This window comes from Triturus cristatus, chromosome 4_1, assembly GCF_964204655.1.
Source record: "Triturus cristatus chromosome 4_1, aTriCri1.1, whole genome shotgun sequence".
In the NCBI taxonomy this organism is placed as follows: Eukaryota; Metazoa; Chordata; class Amphibia; order Caudata; family Salamandridae; genus Triturus; species Triturus cristatus.
Genome location: NC_140585.1, coordinates 364,569,420 through 364,585,434, shown reverse-complemented (window position 1 = coordinate 364,585,434; position 16,015 = coordinate 364,569,420).

The following is a 16,015-nucleotide window of genomic DNA, read 5'->3' as shown; positions in this document are numbered from 1 at the left end:
TTTAGATAAGTAGAGCTTTTTTGGAGCCTTGCTTGTCTGAGTGAAGCTTGCTCACACATTGTATGCCCAATGAAAGCCTCTTGCAGCTACCCCGTCAGAATCTGCTTTCTATATATCTTTGCTTTATACGAACGGTGTAATAACAATGCTCAAACTGCCTTTTTGTGAACTGTATGAGTTATTACACTGGGTGTAATGTTTATGCACTATTATGTAGTACTGTCAAATTCCTTTGAGATATGACTCTAGCATTTGCTTTATACGATTCGTTTAAAGCTCTGTTCCTACTGCCTTGGTGAACTGTATGAGTTGTAACACCGTGGTCTAATGCTTATATTCTGTAGAACTGTCAAATTCCCTTGAGATATGACTCTAGCAAAACACCCCATTTTATGGTTGGTTATTTGTGCAATTCGATTGTAAACTGTTTAAAATAACGAAAGGTGTATTAGAGACCCGGTTTTGAATCGCCATCGAATGCACCGTCTGTCAAAATATTTTATAATTGCTTGGCTCGGTTACCTTACGCTAAATCAAAGAGCACAAGTCATTTGGCACTGTGTTCCGATATTTTTTGCGCACGAACAATTAGCAGGTACGGAGGGATCAGGTGACGCGGCCCACGTCAGTCCTGTTTCTATGTCCTTTGACAGCAACAATATAGCTGCTGCACGCACGCTTCCCGGGCTGGTTGTTTTTAGTGGACTAAGCAGGAGTAAGAGAAATAACCCAAAAACATCAGGTAGGAGACGCATTAATTGTCTATTTTACAACTGTGCAGTTGATTGAATGTCTCGAGTAGGTCTTGAGCCTTTCTATTGATAAATTGACGGCTAATTGAGGAATTTGTTCGTAGTATTTTCTCATGGGTATATTGAATTGTATGGTGATTCTTGGCAGCGAATACATCGATTTGAAACCATGATACATCACTGGGGTAGTACATTTCTCTGCTGGATAGTATGGGTGTTGATTTGCTAGCTAAATGAATTTAACCACGGTTTGCCATTTGGATTTTATGACTTAATGTCGAGGTCAGTGTACTTTTAACAGACTTGACCTAAGTTGCGGAATTAAATTTGACTTGCCTTATGCATTTCCAGTTGAATTCGTGTCCTGATGGTTGTGCCTACTTCTGCAGCGGTACATGTAAAGTTTCTACCTTGAAGTCAGGTGAGCCATCAAGTGGGTTATTACTAACCTTTAATGCTGTCAACTGTTTGTCATATCAATAGAACAGTATTCTAATTATTCCCAATTGGGTTTATATTCATAGCATTTGACAACAGATCTCGCCAATCAAAGCGTTAAAAAAACAGAATAAAGGACCTACTAAGTAGACCAAGACGTATCTGCCTTCTAGTCAAGTTCTTCCATGACCCTGGTAATCATTTTTCTATGGGCGTAATGCCATAAATGATTAAATTATTTCTTGCATTTACTATATGCGTATTCATGTGCATGTATGTCACCAGGTAGTCCCTTCTGATTGATATCGAGTGGCAATTGCGATAATAGAGTGAACACCAGTCTCATCACCTACAATCTAGGTGAGTGCTTGGGGAAACTCTTGTTTTCCATTTCTCAAAATCTTTAACACAGCTTAGATATTCATTTATATATATTTATTTTTAGGCTGTTATACACCCTTTGTGTCCTGAAGAAGACCCGATATGACTATATACAACGAGTGGTTGATATAGGGTCGAAACGTTGACGGTTCTACAGTCCCCTACCAATTGGAATTCCTTGTGTATAATATGAAAAACTAGGACATGTGTCTTACAAGGTTTATTCTTTGTCTATAACGAAATTTGGGACTATTTACAACAAAAAGTTTTTTGTAAATTTTGTATTTTGTGTATATTCTGATTTTATTGGTAATCACGTACATATACTGTAAATATTTACACTTTCACTATCACACTTAGTCACTTTATTCACTTTGTCACTGCGTCGTTTTTCAAAAAATACTGTATATACAGCCTTTCATTTCTTGTTCATATTCAAATGAGTTGATATCCAATTGAAAATATAAAGAATAAATTGTTTGTTTTTCGAATTATAAGTCATTGTGAAATATTGATTGTTTGGTTGATTAACTAATGCTGTGTTTCTTGATTCTTTTTGATTCATGCTGTTTGATCTATTCTATTGAAAATAACTGTTTCTCTTTGGAACCACTGTTTATATTATGTTGATAAGGCCCAGGTTCCTTGGGTTATAGGGTTACCCCTGTTTATTTAACTTTTGTCCTGTGCAAGCGATGGCTTGCGAGGGTTTTTTTCTTTAAAATTTAATTTTTCAAAATTATCTTGAACAAAATATGTCAGATACCCTTTCCTATACAGAAGAATATATAGCTAAATTGATAGCTGAACAAGGAGAGGCAAATGCTTTTGGAGTAGAGTTATCTGCTGTTAATACGACTCTAAATGACAAATTGATAAAATTGGAGCGCCTGGAAAAGAAATTAGTAAGAACACAATTACATGGACACTTCCTGACTAAGTATCTGCAGGCCAATATTATCCCGAAAGGTCTTCAAGTCAGAAACGAACCGGCCATTTTTATTGACATCCCTAAATTTAGAGAGGGTTTTAGTTTTATTTCAAACAACTGCTCCAGGTACTGGATGGTACTTGGAGTTGAAACTGCATTGGATTATTCCAAAAAATTAATCCAAGAAATTATTGACCTCAAAAGGGAAATAGTAGGAGACAACACTTTGTCAAACGCTAAAGAAGCGTTGGAAAAGGCTGAGAAGACACTTGCGGAATTTCATACATTCACGCTACATAAAAAGGCAGATAAACTACAGAAGGATATACAGAATTATGACAAAAAGATAACATATCCTTATATCTCCGACGATTACTATCAACAGGATAGTCAAGGTTTCTATACCAATCGTAGCAGACAGGGACCACGAAGGTTCACTACTCTGTCCAATTCCTCTTTTGGGAGTAATTCTGAAGGAGAAACTGAACAAGCTTCGACGAGTACAGCACAGAGATCCCTAGGTCCTCAACAACAGTCTTTTTTAGGGGACGGACCATGGAGTTCCAACAGAGGAAGGGGTTACCCCAGACAGAGAGGATGGAATCGCGGCAGGGGAGGGAACCAACAGGCTTATACCCACAGGGTAAATCAGAATCCCCCACCCCAAAGGGGCAACCAACAAGTGAGATTCTTCGATCAGGGGAATCATGGGGAAATTTCAACGAGACGGCAGACATACCGGTGGTAATCTCTACCCCACCAAATGTAACGCCTGTTGTCTTACCCTCTGAAAATATCAATATAATGCTACTATCCACAAATGACTCTCCCAGAGTTGATGACACCAGAGACAACGTTGACAAGGAATCTGTGGTTCTGAATGATAGTGACCCCATTATCAATCTTTCCAACTATATTTTGTCACAAGAAGAAAATAACATTCTTTCCAAGGGGCTATCTTTTGTGCCCACCCAAAGAACGGATCCTTTTATGGTAAAACTTGAACTTATGCAGTTCTTCAGAAAGGTCAGATTAAAATACTTTTTTGCTCAAAGAGAACCTTGTCTTCGGTCGATTGCAGCAACACCTTTTAAACCTGACTCTGTTTTTACACCTTCTATACAGACTATGAGCCAAAAAATTGTAGCCTTTGAGCAAATTGTAGCACAAGAGGTGTTGTCCATATTGGACAAACCCAGATTTGTTCCCTACAACATCTCATTAGGAGAAAAACTGGCCCTTCAGTCCCTTAAGAACAACGAGCAGATAATTATTAAAGCTGCTGACAAAGGGGGTTCAATCGTAATACAAAATCGTATTGATTATACCAATGAGATTCTAAGACAACTTGATGACTGTGACAGTTATCAACCGATCACAAAGGACCCCACATCTGAAATAAAGATTCTGATAGACTCCCTATTGACACATGGCCTAGAATCCGGTTTTTTGAGTCCTCCAGAGTCCAAATTCCTCTTGAAAACTAACCCTAGAATCCCCACAATTTATACCTTGCCAAAGGTCCATAAGAACCTTGACAAGCCACCTGGACGCCCAATAATATCGGGCTGGGGTTCTTTATTAGAACCTCTTAATCAATATATTGATTATTTTTTACAGCCATTTGTGACTGCTACTAAATCTTATGTTCGGGATTCAACACAAATGATCCAGTTTATAGAGGACTATCCTTTTGACAAGGAGAGACAACTGTTAGTAACTTTAGACGTGTCCTCCCTGTACACGAGCATTCCCCAGCAAGAGGCACTCGCTGTGGTACAAGAGGTACTCAATACTAGACCTGCTCCTCATAGAGTCCCCACTGAATTCCTAATAGCAATGTTGGACATCGCTATGACAAAGAATTATTTTGTGTTCCAGAATCAACACTTTTTCCAGTGTAAGGGCGTTGCTATGGGTGCGAGCTATGCGCCGTCCCTGGCAAATCTCTACATGGACAATTTTGAGTGGAATTTTTTGTATAATGAGAATAACCCGTACAGAGACAGCATCGATATGTGGAAAAGATATATCGACGATGTCTTTATGATCTGGACTGGTACAACTACGACCTTGAGGTCGTTCTTTGAATGGCTAAACGAAAGATCCAACGATATAAAATTCATAATGAGCGAGAACAATGAAGCCATAAGTTTTCTAGACCTTATGGTAAAAACGATGGATGGGGTACTCTATACTGGTCTGTATAGAAAACCTATTGAGAGAAATGCTCTTCTCAGTTACAACTCAAGTCACCCCCGCAGTCTCCGTGATAATCTGCCCTAGGGGCAGTTTCTCAGACTGCGTCGTAACTGTACTCAGAGAACAGATTATTTTGCAGAAGCGACAGTTTTAACACAAAGATTGAGGAACAGAGGTTATCCCAGTACTCTTCTGAAACGGGCCAAAAAGAGAGCGTGGTACTGTCCACGAGAGACTTTATTAGAGACCAAAAAAAGTGAAAAAGTGAATGACAGAATGGTATGTGTTACCACCTTTAACCCAGACAGCCAAGCAATCAAAAAAACAATAGTCAAATATTGGAATTTGGTAGCTACAGAAATCGGGACTACTGAATTACCACTGTTTGCTTTTAAACGTGGCAAGAGCATAAAAGATGGGGTGGTTAATGCCTACCTTCAGAGTCCCCCGAAACCAGACTTACGCTCACAATTATCACTACCACCGATCTTGGGCCATAAAAAATGTGGCAGTTGCAAAGCCTGTGGGTCCACGTTAGAAGGCCCCGCATTTGTTTTTGGTACTAAGAGCTATACACGAACAGCATTTACTAATTGCAATAGTAAGAACGTTATTTATGCAATTTTTTGCCCATGCAATAAAGTCTATGTAGGGCAAACTACACAAAAAATAAAGTGTAGAATTTTACAACACATGAGCAGGATCAAATGCAGAACACAAGGGGCTCCTTTGGTGGATCATTTTCTTAGTTTCAACCATGTACCTGACAGTATGAGATGGACAGTAATTGAGAGGGTGCGGCTGCATCCGAGAGGGGGTAACATCCATTCCATTCTCAACTATAAGGAGTGTAGATGGATCCATTCATTGGACTCTGTAAAGACAGGGCTTAATGAAAATGAGGAGACCAATAAACAACTAGGTATGTTATGCTTTAGATAAGTAGAGCTTTTTTGGAGCCTTGCTTGTCTGAGTGAAGCTTGCTCACACATTGTATGCCCAATGAAAGCCTCTTGCAGCTACCCTGTCAGAATCTGCTTTCTATATATCTTTGCTTTATACGAACGGTGTAATAACAATGCCCAAACTGCCTTTTTGTGAACTGTATGAGTTATTACACTGGGTGTAATGTTTATGCACTATTATGTAGTACTGTCAAATTCCTTTGAGATATGACTCTAGCATTTGCTTTATACGATTCGTTTAAAGCTCTGTTCCTACTGCCTTGGTGAACTGTATGAGTTGTAACACCGTGGTCTAATGCTTATATTCTGTAGAACTGTCAAATTCCCTTGAGATATGACTCTAGCAAAACACCCCATTTTATGGTTGGTTATTTGTGCAATTCGATTGTAAACTGTTTAAAATAACGAAAGGTGTATTAGAGACCCGGTTTTGAATCGCCATCGAATGCACCGTTTGTCAAAATATTTTATAATTGCATGGCTCGGTTACCTTACGCTAAATCAAAGAGCACAAGTCATTTGGCACTGTGTTCCGATATTTTTTGCGCACGAACAATTAGCAGGTACGGAGGGATCAGGTGACGCGGCCCACGTTAGTCCTGTTTCTATGTCCTTTGACAGCAACAATATAGCTGCTGCACGCACGCTTCCCGGGCTGGTTGTTTTTAGTGGACTAAGCAGGAGTAAGAGAAATAACCCAAAAACATCAGGTAGGAGACGCATTAATTGTCTATTTTACAACTGTGCAGTTGATTGAATGTCTCGAGTAGGTCTTGAGCCTTTCTATTGATAAATTGACGGCTAATTGAGGAATTTGTTCGTAGTATTTTCTCATGGGTATATTGAATTGTATGGTGATTCTTGGCAGCGAATACATCGATTTGAAACCATGATACATCACTGGGGTAGTACATTTCTCTGCTGGATAGTATGGGTGTTGATTTGCTAGCTAAATGAATTTAACCACGGTTTGCCATTTGGATTTTATGACTTAATGTCGAGGTCAGTGTACTTTTAACAGACTTGACCTAAGTTGCGGAATTAAATTTGACTTGCCTTATGCATTTCCAGTTGAATTCGTGTCCTGATGGTTGTGCCTACTTCTGCAGCGGTACATGTAAAGTTTCTACCTTGAAGTCAGGTGAGCCATCAAGTGGGTTATTACTAACCTTTAATGCTGTCAACTGTTTGTCATATCAATAGAACAGTATTCTAATTATTCCCAATTGGGTTTATATTCATAGCATTTGACAACAGATCTCGCCAATCAAAGCGTTAAAAAAACAGAATAAAGGACCTACTAAGTAGACCAAGACGTATCTGCCTTCTAGTCAAGTTCTTCCATGACCCTGGTAATCAATTTTCTATGGGCGTAATGCCATAAATGATTAAATTATTTCTTGCATTTACTATATGCGTATTCATGTGCATGTATGTCACCAGGTAGTCCCTTCTGATTGATATCGAGTGGCAATTGCGATAATAGAGTGAACACCAGTCTCATCACCTACAATCTAGGTGAGTGCTTGGGGAAACTCTTGTTTTCCATTTCTCAAAATCTTTAACACAGCTTAGATATTCATTTATATATATTTATTTTTAGGCTGTTATACACCCTTTGTGTCCTGAAGAAGACCCAATATGACTATATACAACGAGTGGTTGATATAGGGTCGAAACGTTGACGGTTCTACAGTCCCCTACCAATTGGAATTCCTTGTGTATAATATGAAAAACTAGGACATGTGTCTTACAAGGTTTATTCTTTGTCTATAACGAAATTTGGGACTATTTACAACAAAAAGTTTTTTGTAAATTTTGTATTTTGTGTATATTCTGATTTTATTGGTAATCACGTACATATACTGTAAATATTTACACTTTCACTATCACACTTAGTCACTTTATTCACTTTGTCACTGCGTCGTTTTTCAAAAAATACTGTATATACAGCCTTTCATTTCTTGTTCATATTCAAATGAGTTGATATCCAATTGAAAATATAAAGAATAAATTGTTTGTTTTTCGAATTATAAGTCATTGTGAAATATTGATTGTTTAATTGATTTACTAATGCTGTGTTTCTTGATTCTTTTTGATTTATGCTGTTTGATCTATTCTATTGAAAATAACTGTTTCCCTTTGGAACCACTGTTTATATTATTAAAATTAAACCAGATTGGTCGCACACTGCTACACCTACCAGGCGTGTTCCCCCAATGAAAATGGTCCCTGAAGGTCAGCGTCGGCGGATACACCTATGCTCGAGTGTGAATGCAAGTATGCGTGGCGTGTGCCATCCCTGGACACGTGTTTCGAGGTAGTTGCCTCTCGTCAGCAGGGAGTAGGAAAATGTGTGGGGTTGCTGTGTAAGCTGCTAAAATCGTTATCAGGTCTAGTACCTCTCGTAGCGCGCAGGTGCGTAACCATGAGTCCGTCGACTCCACCGGCTCAAGGGAGCCTGAATATAAAGTTAAACCAGATTGGTCGCACACTGCTACACCTACCAGGCGTGTTCCCCCAATGAAAATGGTCCCTGAAGGTCAGCGTCGGCGGATACACCTATGCTCGAGTGTGAATGCAAGTATGCGTGGCGTGTGCCATCCCTGGACACGTGTTTCGAGGTAGTTGCCTCTCGTCAGCAGGGAGTAGGAAAATGTGTGGGGTTGCTGTGTAAGCTGCTAAAATCGTTATCAGGTCTAGTACCTCTCGTAGCGCGCAGGTGCGTAACCATGAGTCCGTCGACTCCACCGGCTCAAGGGAGCCTGAATATAAAGTTAAACCAGATTGGTCGCACACTGCTACACCTACCAGGCATGTTCCCCCAATGAAAATGGTCCCTGAAGGTCAGCGTCGGCGGATACACCTATGCTCGAGTGTGAATGCAAGTATGCGTGGCGTGTGCCATCCCTGGACACGTGTTTCGAGGTAGTTGCCTCTCGTCAGCAGGGAGTAGGAAAATGTGTGGGGTTGCTGTGTAAGCTGCTAAAATCGTTATCAGGTCTAGTACCTCTCGTAGCGCGCAGGTGCGTAACCATGAGTCCGTCGACTCCACCGGCTCAAGGGAGCCTGAATATAAAGTTAAACCAGATTGGTCGCACACTGCTACACCTACCAGGCGTGTTCCCCCAGTGAAAATGGTCCCTGAAGGTCAGCGTCGGCGGATACACCTATGCTCGAGTGTGAATGCAAGTATGCGTGGCGTGTGCCATCCCTGGACACGTGTTTCGAGGTAGTTGCCTCTCGTCAGCAGGGAGTAGGAAAATGTGTGGGGTTGCTGTGTAAGCTGCTAAAATCGTTATCAGGTCTAGTACCTCTCGTAGCGCGCAGGTGCGTAACCATGAGTCCGTCGACTCCACCGGCTCAAGGGAGCCTGAATATAAAGTTAAACCAGATTGGTCGCACACTGCTACACCTACCAGGCGTGTTCCCCCAATGAAAATGGTCCCTGAAGGTCAGCGTCGGCGGATACACCTATGCTCGAGTGTGAATGCAAGTATGCGTGGCGTGTGCCATCCCTGGACACGTGTTTCGAGGTAGTTGCCTCTCGTCAGCAGGGAGTAGGAAAATGTGTGGGGTTGCTGTGTAAGCTGCTAAAATCGTTATCAGGTCTAGTACCTCTCGTAGTGCGCAGGTGCGTAACCATGAGTCCGTCGACTCCACCGGCTCAAGGGAGCCTGAATATAAAGTTAAACCAGATTGGTCGCACACTGCTACACCTACCAGGCGTGTTCCCCCAATGAAAATGGTCCCTGAAGGTCAGCGTCGGCGGATACACCTATGCTCGAGTGTGAATGCAAGTATGCGTGGCGTGTGCCATCCCTGGACACGTGTTTCGAGGTAGTTGCCTCTCGTCAGCAGGGAGTAGGAAAATGTGTGGGGTTGCTGTGTAAGCTGCTAAAATCGTTATCAGGTCTAGTACCTCTCGTAGCGCGCAGGTGCGTAACCATGAGTCCGTCGACTCCACCGGCTCAAGGGAGCCTGAATATAAAGTTAAACCAGATTGGTCGCACACTGCTACACCTACCAGGCGTGTTCCCCCAATGAAAATGGTCCCTGAAGGTCAGCGTCGGCGGATACACCTATGCTCGAGTGTGAATGCAAGTATGCGTGGCGTGTGCCATCCCTGGACACGTGTTTCGAGGTAGTTTCCTCTCGTCAGCAGGGAGTAGGAAAATGTGTGGGGTTGCTGTGTAAGCTGCTAAAATCGTTATCAGGTCTAGTACCTCTCGTAGCGCGCAGGTGCGTAACCATGAGTCCGTCGACTCCACCGGCTCAAGGGAGCCTGAATATAAAGTTAAACCAGATTGGTCGCACACTGCTACACCTACCAGGCGTGTTCCCCCAATGAAAATGGTCCCTGAAGGTCAGCGTCGGCGGATACACCTATGCTCGAGTGTGAATGCAAGTATGCGTGGCGTGTGCCATCCCTGGACACGTGTTTCGAGGTAGTTGCCTCTCGTCAGCAGGGAGTAGGAAAATGTGTGGGGTTGCTGTGTAAGCTGCTAAAATCGTTATCAGGTCTAGTACCTCTCGTAGCGCGCAGGTGCGTAACCATGAGTCCGTCGACTCCACCGGCTCAAGGGAGCCTGAATATAAAGTTAAACCAGATTGGTCGCACACTGCTACACCTACCAGGCGTGTTCCCCCAATGAAAATGGTCCCTGAAGGTCAGCGTCGGCGGATACACCTATGCTCGAGTGTGAATGCAAGTATGCGTGGCGTGTGCCATCCCTGGACACGTGTTTCGAGGTAGTTGCCTCTCGTCAGCAGGGAGTAGGAAAATGTGTGGGGTTGCTGTGTAAGCTGCTAAAATCGTTATCAGGTCTAGTACCTCTCGTAGCGCGCAGGTGCGTAACCATGAGTCCGTCGACTCCACCGGCTCAAGGGAGCCTGAATATAAAGTTAAACCAGATTGGTCGCACACTGCTACACCTACCAGGCGTGTTCCCCCAATGAAAATGGTCCCTGAAGGTCAGCGTCGGCGGATACACCTATGCTCGAGTGTGAATGCAAGTATGCGTGGCGTGTGCCATCCCTGGACACGTGTTTCGAGGTAGTTGCCTCTCGTCAGCAGGGAGTAGGAAAATGTGTGGGGTTGCTGTGTAAGCTGCTAAAATCGTTATCAGGTCTAGTACCTCTCGTAGCGCGCAGGTGCGTAACCATGAGTCCGTCGACTCCACCGGCTCAAGGGAGCCTGAATATAAAGTTAAACCAGATTGGTCGCACACTGCTACACCTACCAGGCGTGTTCCCCCAATGAAAATGGTCCCTGAAGGTCAGCGTCGGCGGATACACCTATGCTCGAGTGTGAATGCAAGTATGCGTGGCGTGTGCCATCCCTGGACACGTGTTTCGAGGTAGTTGCCTCTCGTCAGCAGGGAGTAGGAAAATGTGTGGGGTTGCTGTGTAAGCTGCTAAAATCGTTATCAGGTCTAGTACCTCTCGTAGCGCGCAGGTGCGTAACCATGAGTCCGCCGACTCCACCGGCTCAAGGGAGCCTGAATATAAAGTTAAACCAGATTGGTCGCACACTGCTACACCTACCAGGCGTGTTCCCCCAATGAAAATGGTCCCTGAAGGTCAGCGTCGGCGGATACACCTATGCTCGAGTGTGAATGCAAGTATGCGTGGCGTGTGCCATCCCTGGACACGTGTTTCGAGGTAGTTGCCTCTCGTCAGCAGGGAGTAGGAAAATGTGTGGGGTTGCTGTGTAAGCTGCTAAAATCGTTATCAGGTCTAGTACCTCTCGTAGCGCGCAGGTGCGTAACCATGAGTCCGTCGACTCCACCGGCTCAAGGGAGCCTGAATATAAAGTTAAACCAGATTGGTCGCACACTGCTACACCTACCAGGCGTGTTCCCCCAATGAAAATGGTCCCTGAAGGTCAGCGTCGGCGGATACACCTATGCTCGAGTGTGAATGCAAGTATGCGTGGCGTGTGCCATCCCTGGACACGTGTTTCGAGGTAGTTGCCTCTCGTCAGCAGGGAGTAGGAAAATGTGTGGGGTTGCTGTGTAAGCTGCTAAAATCGTTATCAGGTCTAGTACCTCTCGTAGCGCGCAGGTGCGTAACCATGAGTCCGTCGACTCCACCGGCTCAAGGGAGCCTGAATATAAAGTTAAACCAGATTGGTCGCACACTGCTACACCTACCAGGCGTGTTCCCCCAATGAAAATGGTCCCTGAAGGTCAGCGTCGGCGGATACACCTATGCTCGAGTGTGAATGCAAGTATGCGTGGCGTGTGCCATCCCTGGACACGTGTTTCGAGGTAGTTGCCTCTTGTCAGCAGGGAGTAGGAAAATGTGTGGGGTTGCTGTGTAAGCTGCTAAAATCGTTATCAGGTCTAGTACCTCTCGTAGCGCGCAGGTGCGTAACCATGAGTCCGTCGACTCCACCGGCTCAAGGGAGCCTGAATATAAAGTTAAACCAGATTGGTCGCACACTGCTACACCTACCAGGCGTGTTCCCCCAATGAAAATGGTCCCTGAAGGTCAGCGTCGGCGGATACACCTATGCTCGAGTGTGAATGCAAGTATGCGTGGCGTGTGCCATCCCTGGACACGTGTTTCGAGGTAGTTGCCTCTCGTCAGCAGGGAGTAGGAAAATGTGTGGGGTTGCTGTGTAAGCTGCTAAAATCGTTATCAGGTCTAGTACCTCTCGTAGCGCGCAGGTGCGTAACCATGAGTCCGTCGACTCCACCGGCTCAAGGGAGCCTGAATATAAAGTTAAACCAGATTGGTCGCACACTGCTACACCTACCAGGCGTGTTCCCCCAATGAAAATGGTCCCTGAAGGTCAGCGTCGGCGGATACACCTATGCTCGAGTGTGAATGCAAGTATGCGTGGCGTGTGCCATCCCTGGACACGTGTTTCGAGGTAGTTGCCTCTCGTCAGCAGGGAGTAGGAAAATGTGTGGGGTTGCTGTGTAAGCTGCTAAAATCGTTATCAGGTCTAGTACCTCTCGTAGCGCGCAGGTGCGTAACCATGAGTCCGTCGACTCCACCGGCTCAAGGGAGCCTGAATATAAAGTTAAACCAGATTGGTCGCACACTGCTACACCTACCAGGCGTGTTCCCCCAATGAAAATGGTCCCTGAAGGTCAGCGTCGGCGGATACACCTATGCTCGAGTGTGAATGCAAGTATGCGTGGCGTGTGCCATCCCTGGACACGTGTTTCGAGGTAGTTGCCTCTCGTCAGCAGGGAGTAGGAAAATGTGTGGGGTTGCTGTGTAAGCTGCTAAAATCGTTATCAGGTCTAGTACCTCTCGTAGCGCGCAGGTGCGTAACCATGAGTCCGTCGACTCCACCGGCTCAAGGGAGCCTGAATATAAAGTTAAACCAGATTGGTCGCACACTGCTACACCTACCAGGCGTGTTCCCCCAATGAAAATGGTCCCTGAAGGTCAGCGTCGGCGGATACACCTATGCTCGAGTGTGAATTACCTCGAAACACGTGTCCAGGGATGGCATTTTAAACTTTTTAGTCGTGGCATAGGTGTACCCGCCGCTGTCACTACATTCTCCAGAATCCTATGGGGCTATTTGCTAGTATGACGAGCGGTGTGCGACCCACTTCGCATTTTGTATTTAAAGCTCCCTGAGCTATGGGTTGACGAGCCCGGATCCCGCACCCGCGCGCCGTGAGAGGTACTATACCTGATAATTTTTGGCAGTCTACAGCACCCCGCATACGTACCTGCTCCCTGCTGACGAGAGGCAATTACCTCGAAACACGTGTCCAGGGATGGCATTTTAAACTTTTTAGTCGTGGCATAGGTGTACCCGCCGCTGTCACTACATTCTCCAGAATCCTATGGGGCTATTTGCTAGTATGACGAGCGGTGTGCGACCCACTTCGCATTTTGTATTTAAAGCTCCCTGAGCTATGGGTTGACGAGCCCGGATCCCGCACCCGCGCGCCGTGAGAGGTACTATACCTGATAATTTTTGGCAGTCTACAGCACCCCGCATACGTACCTGCTCCCTGCTGACGAGAGGCAATTACCTCGAAACACGTGTCCAGGGATGGCATTTTAAACTTTTTAGTCGTGGCATAGGTGTACCCGCCGCTGTCACTACATTCTCCAGAATCCTATGGGGCTATTTGCTAGTATGACGAGCGGTGTGCGACCCACTTCGCATTTTGTATTTAAAGCTCCCTGAGCTATGGGTTGACGAGCCCGGATCCCGCACCCGCGCGCCGTGAGAGGTACTATACCTGATAATTTTTGGCAGTCTACAGCACCCCGCATACGTACCTGCTCCCTGCTGACGAGAGGCAATTACCTCGAAACACGTGTCCAGGGATGGCATTTTAAACTTTTTAGTCGTGGCATAGGTGTACCCGCCGCTGTCACTACATTCTCCAGAATCCTATGGGGCTATTTGCTAGTATGACGAGCGGTGTGCGACCCACTTCGCATTTTGTATTTAAAGCTCCCTGAGCTATGGGTTGACGAGCCCGGATCCCGCACCCGCGCGCCGTGAGAGGTACTATACCTGATAATTTTTGGCAGTCTACAGCACCCCGCATACGTACCTGCTCCCTGCTGACGAGAGGCAATTACCTCGAAACACGTGTCCAGGGATGGCATTTTAAACTTTTTAGTCGTGGCATAGGTGTACCCGCCGCTGTCACTACATTCTCCAGAATCCTATGGGGCTATTTGCTAGTATGACGAGCGGTGTGCGACCCACTTCGCATTTTGTATTTAAAGCTCCCTGAGCTATGGGTTGACGAGCCCGGATCCCGCACCCGCGCGCCGTGAGAGGTACTATACCTGATAATTTTTGGCAGTCTACAGCACCCCGCATACGTACCTGCTCCCTGCTGACGAGAGGCAATTACCTCGAAACACGTGTCCAGGGATGGCATTTTAAACTTTTTAGTCGTGGCATAGGTGTACCCGCCGCTGTCACTACATTCTCCAGAATCCTATGGGGCTATTTGCTAGTATGACGAGCGGTGTGCGACCCACTTCGCATTTTGTATTTAAAGCTCCCTGAGCTATGGGTTGACGAGCCCGGATCCCGCACCCGCGCGCCGTGAGAGGTACTATACCTGATAATTTTTGGCAGTCTACAGCACCCCGCATACGTACCTGCTCCCTGCTGACGAGAGGCAATTACCTCGAAACACGTGTCCAGGGATGGCATTTTAAACTTTTTAGTCGTGGCATAGGTGTACCCGCCGCTGTCACTACATTCTCCAGAATCCTATGGGGCTATTTGCTAGTATGACGAGCGGTGTGCGACCCACTTCGCATTTTGTATTTAAAGCTCCCTGAGCTATGGGTTGACGAGCCCGGATCCCGCACCCGCGCGCCGTGAGAGGTACTATACCTGATAATTTTTGGCAGTCTACAGCACCCCGCATACGTACCTGCTCCCTGCTGACGAGAGGCAATTACCTCGAAACACGTGTCCAGGGATGGCATTTTAAACTTTTTAGTCGTGGCATAGGTGTACCCGCCGCTGTCACTACATTCTCCAGAATCCTATGGGGCTATTTGCTAGTATGACGAGCGGTGTGCGACCCACTTCGCACACTGTTTATATTATGTTCACTAGAAATAATGGTCGGCTGGGATCTGAATGTCTTCTGATGTCAGTCATTCTGATCTAAGGAGCTCAGGGATTGGTATCTATTCTGAACAGGGATTTCAAAGACTAACCCGTGATTGGGGGGAAATAATCTATTTCTGTTGATGGTATGATTAGAAGGGGAGGCTTTATCCCTGTCAGTAGCATGGGGCGACTTACTAAGATGGTTGTAAAAATAACCCAAAGGACGTACAATTATGTCAGTCTCATTCTGTGATATAGAGGCTGCTCTTAACAAGACCGTCGCAACATGCTGGGGGTGTTGGAAATTAACAATAACGCAGTCCCCCCTACATGACTTTCTTGTATTTCCAATCCAACTAACCCTTCTTGTAGTTATAATTTGATCAAATAACTTAACCGGGAACCCACAGTGCATATTTAGCCAGAAAGTTGTTTTATTTTTTAGTGAGTCTTGTGAATCTGAGGAGGTTCTAGTCCGGCCAAGACCTAAGGAGGGGACATTGGATAGGACAACAACATAAGGTGGGAGGTCTACGGATCAGTTGTTGTTAAGTGCAGCTTCCCTAACTGGTATAGCAGTCATTACAGGCTCCTGCACAGTACTGCTTGTATTACAAGCCTGTAATTCACTCCGACTTGCTGGTGCAGGTGCTACTTGGACCTGCATCGCCCGACCACCTGCTCGTGTACCTAGTGTAGCTACTTGCATAGAACAGGCACTATTGTTAATTGGTTTAGGGGCAGATTCAGCTCTAGGACCATCCTTCACTGAGGA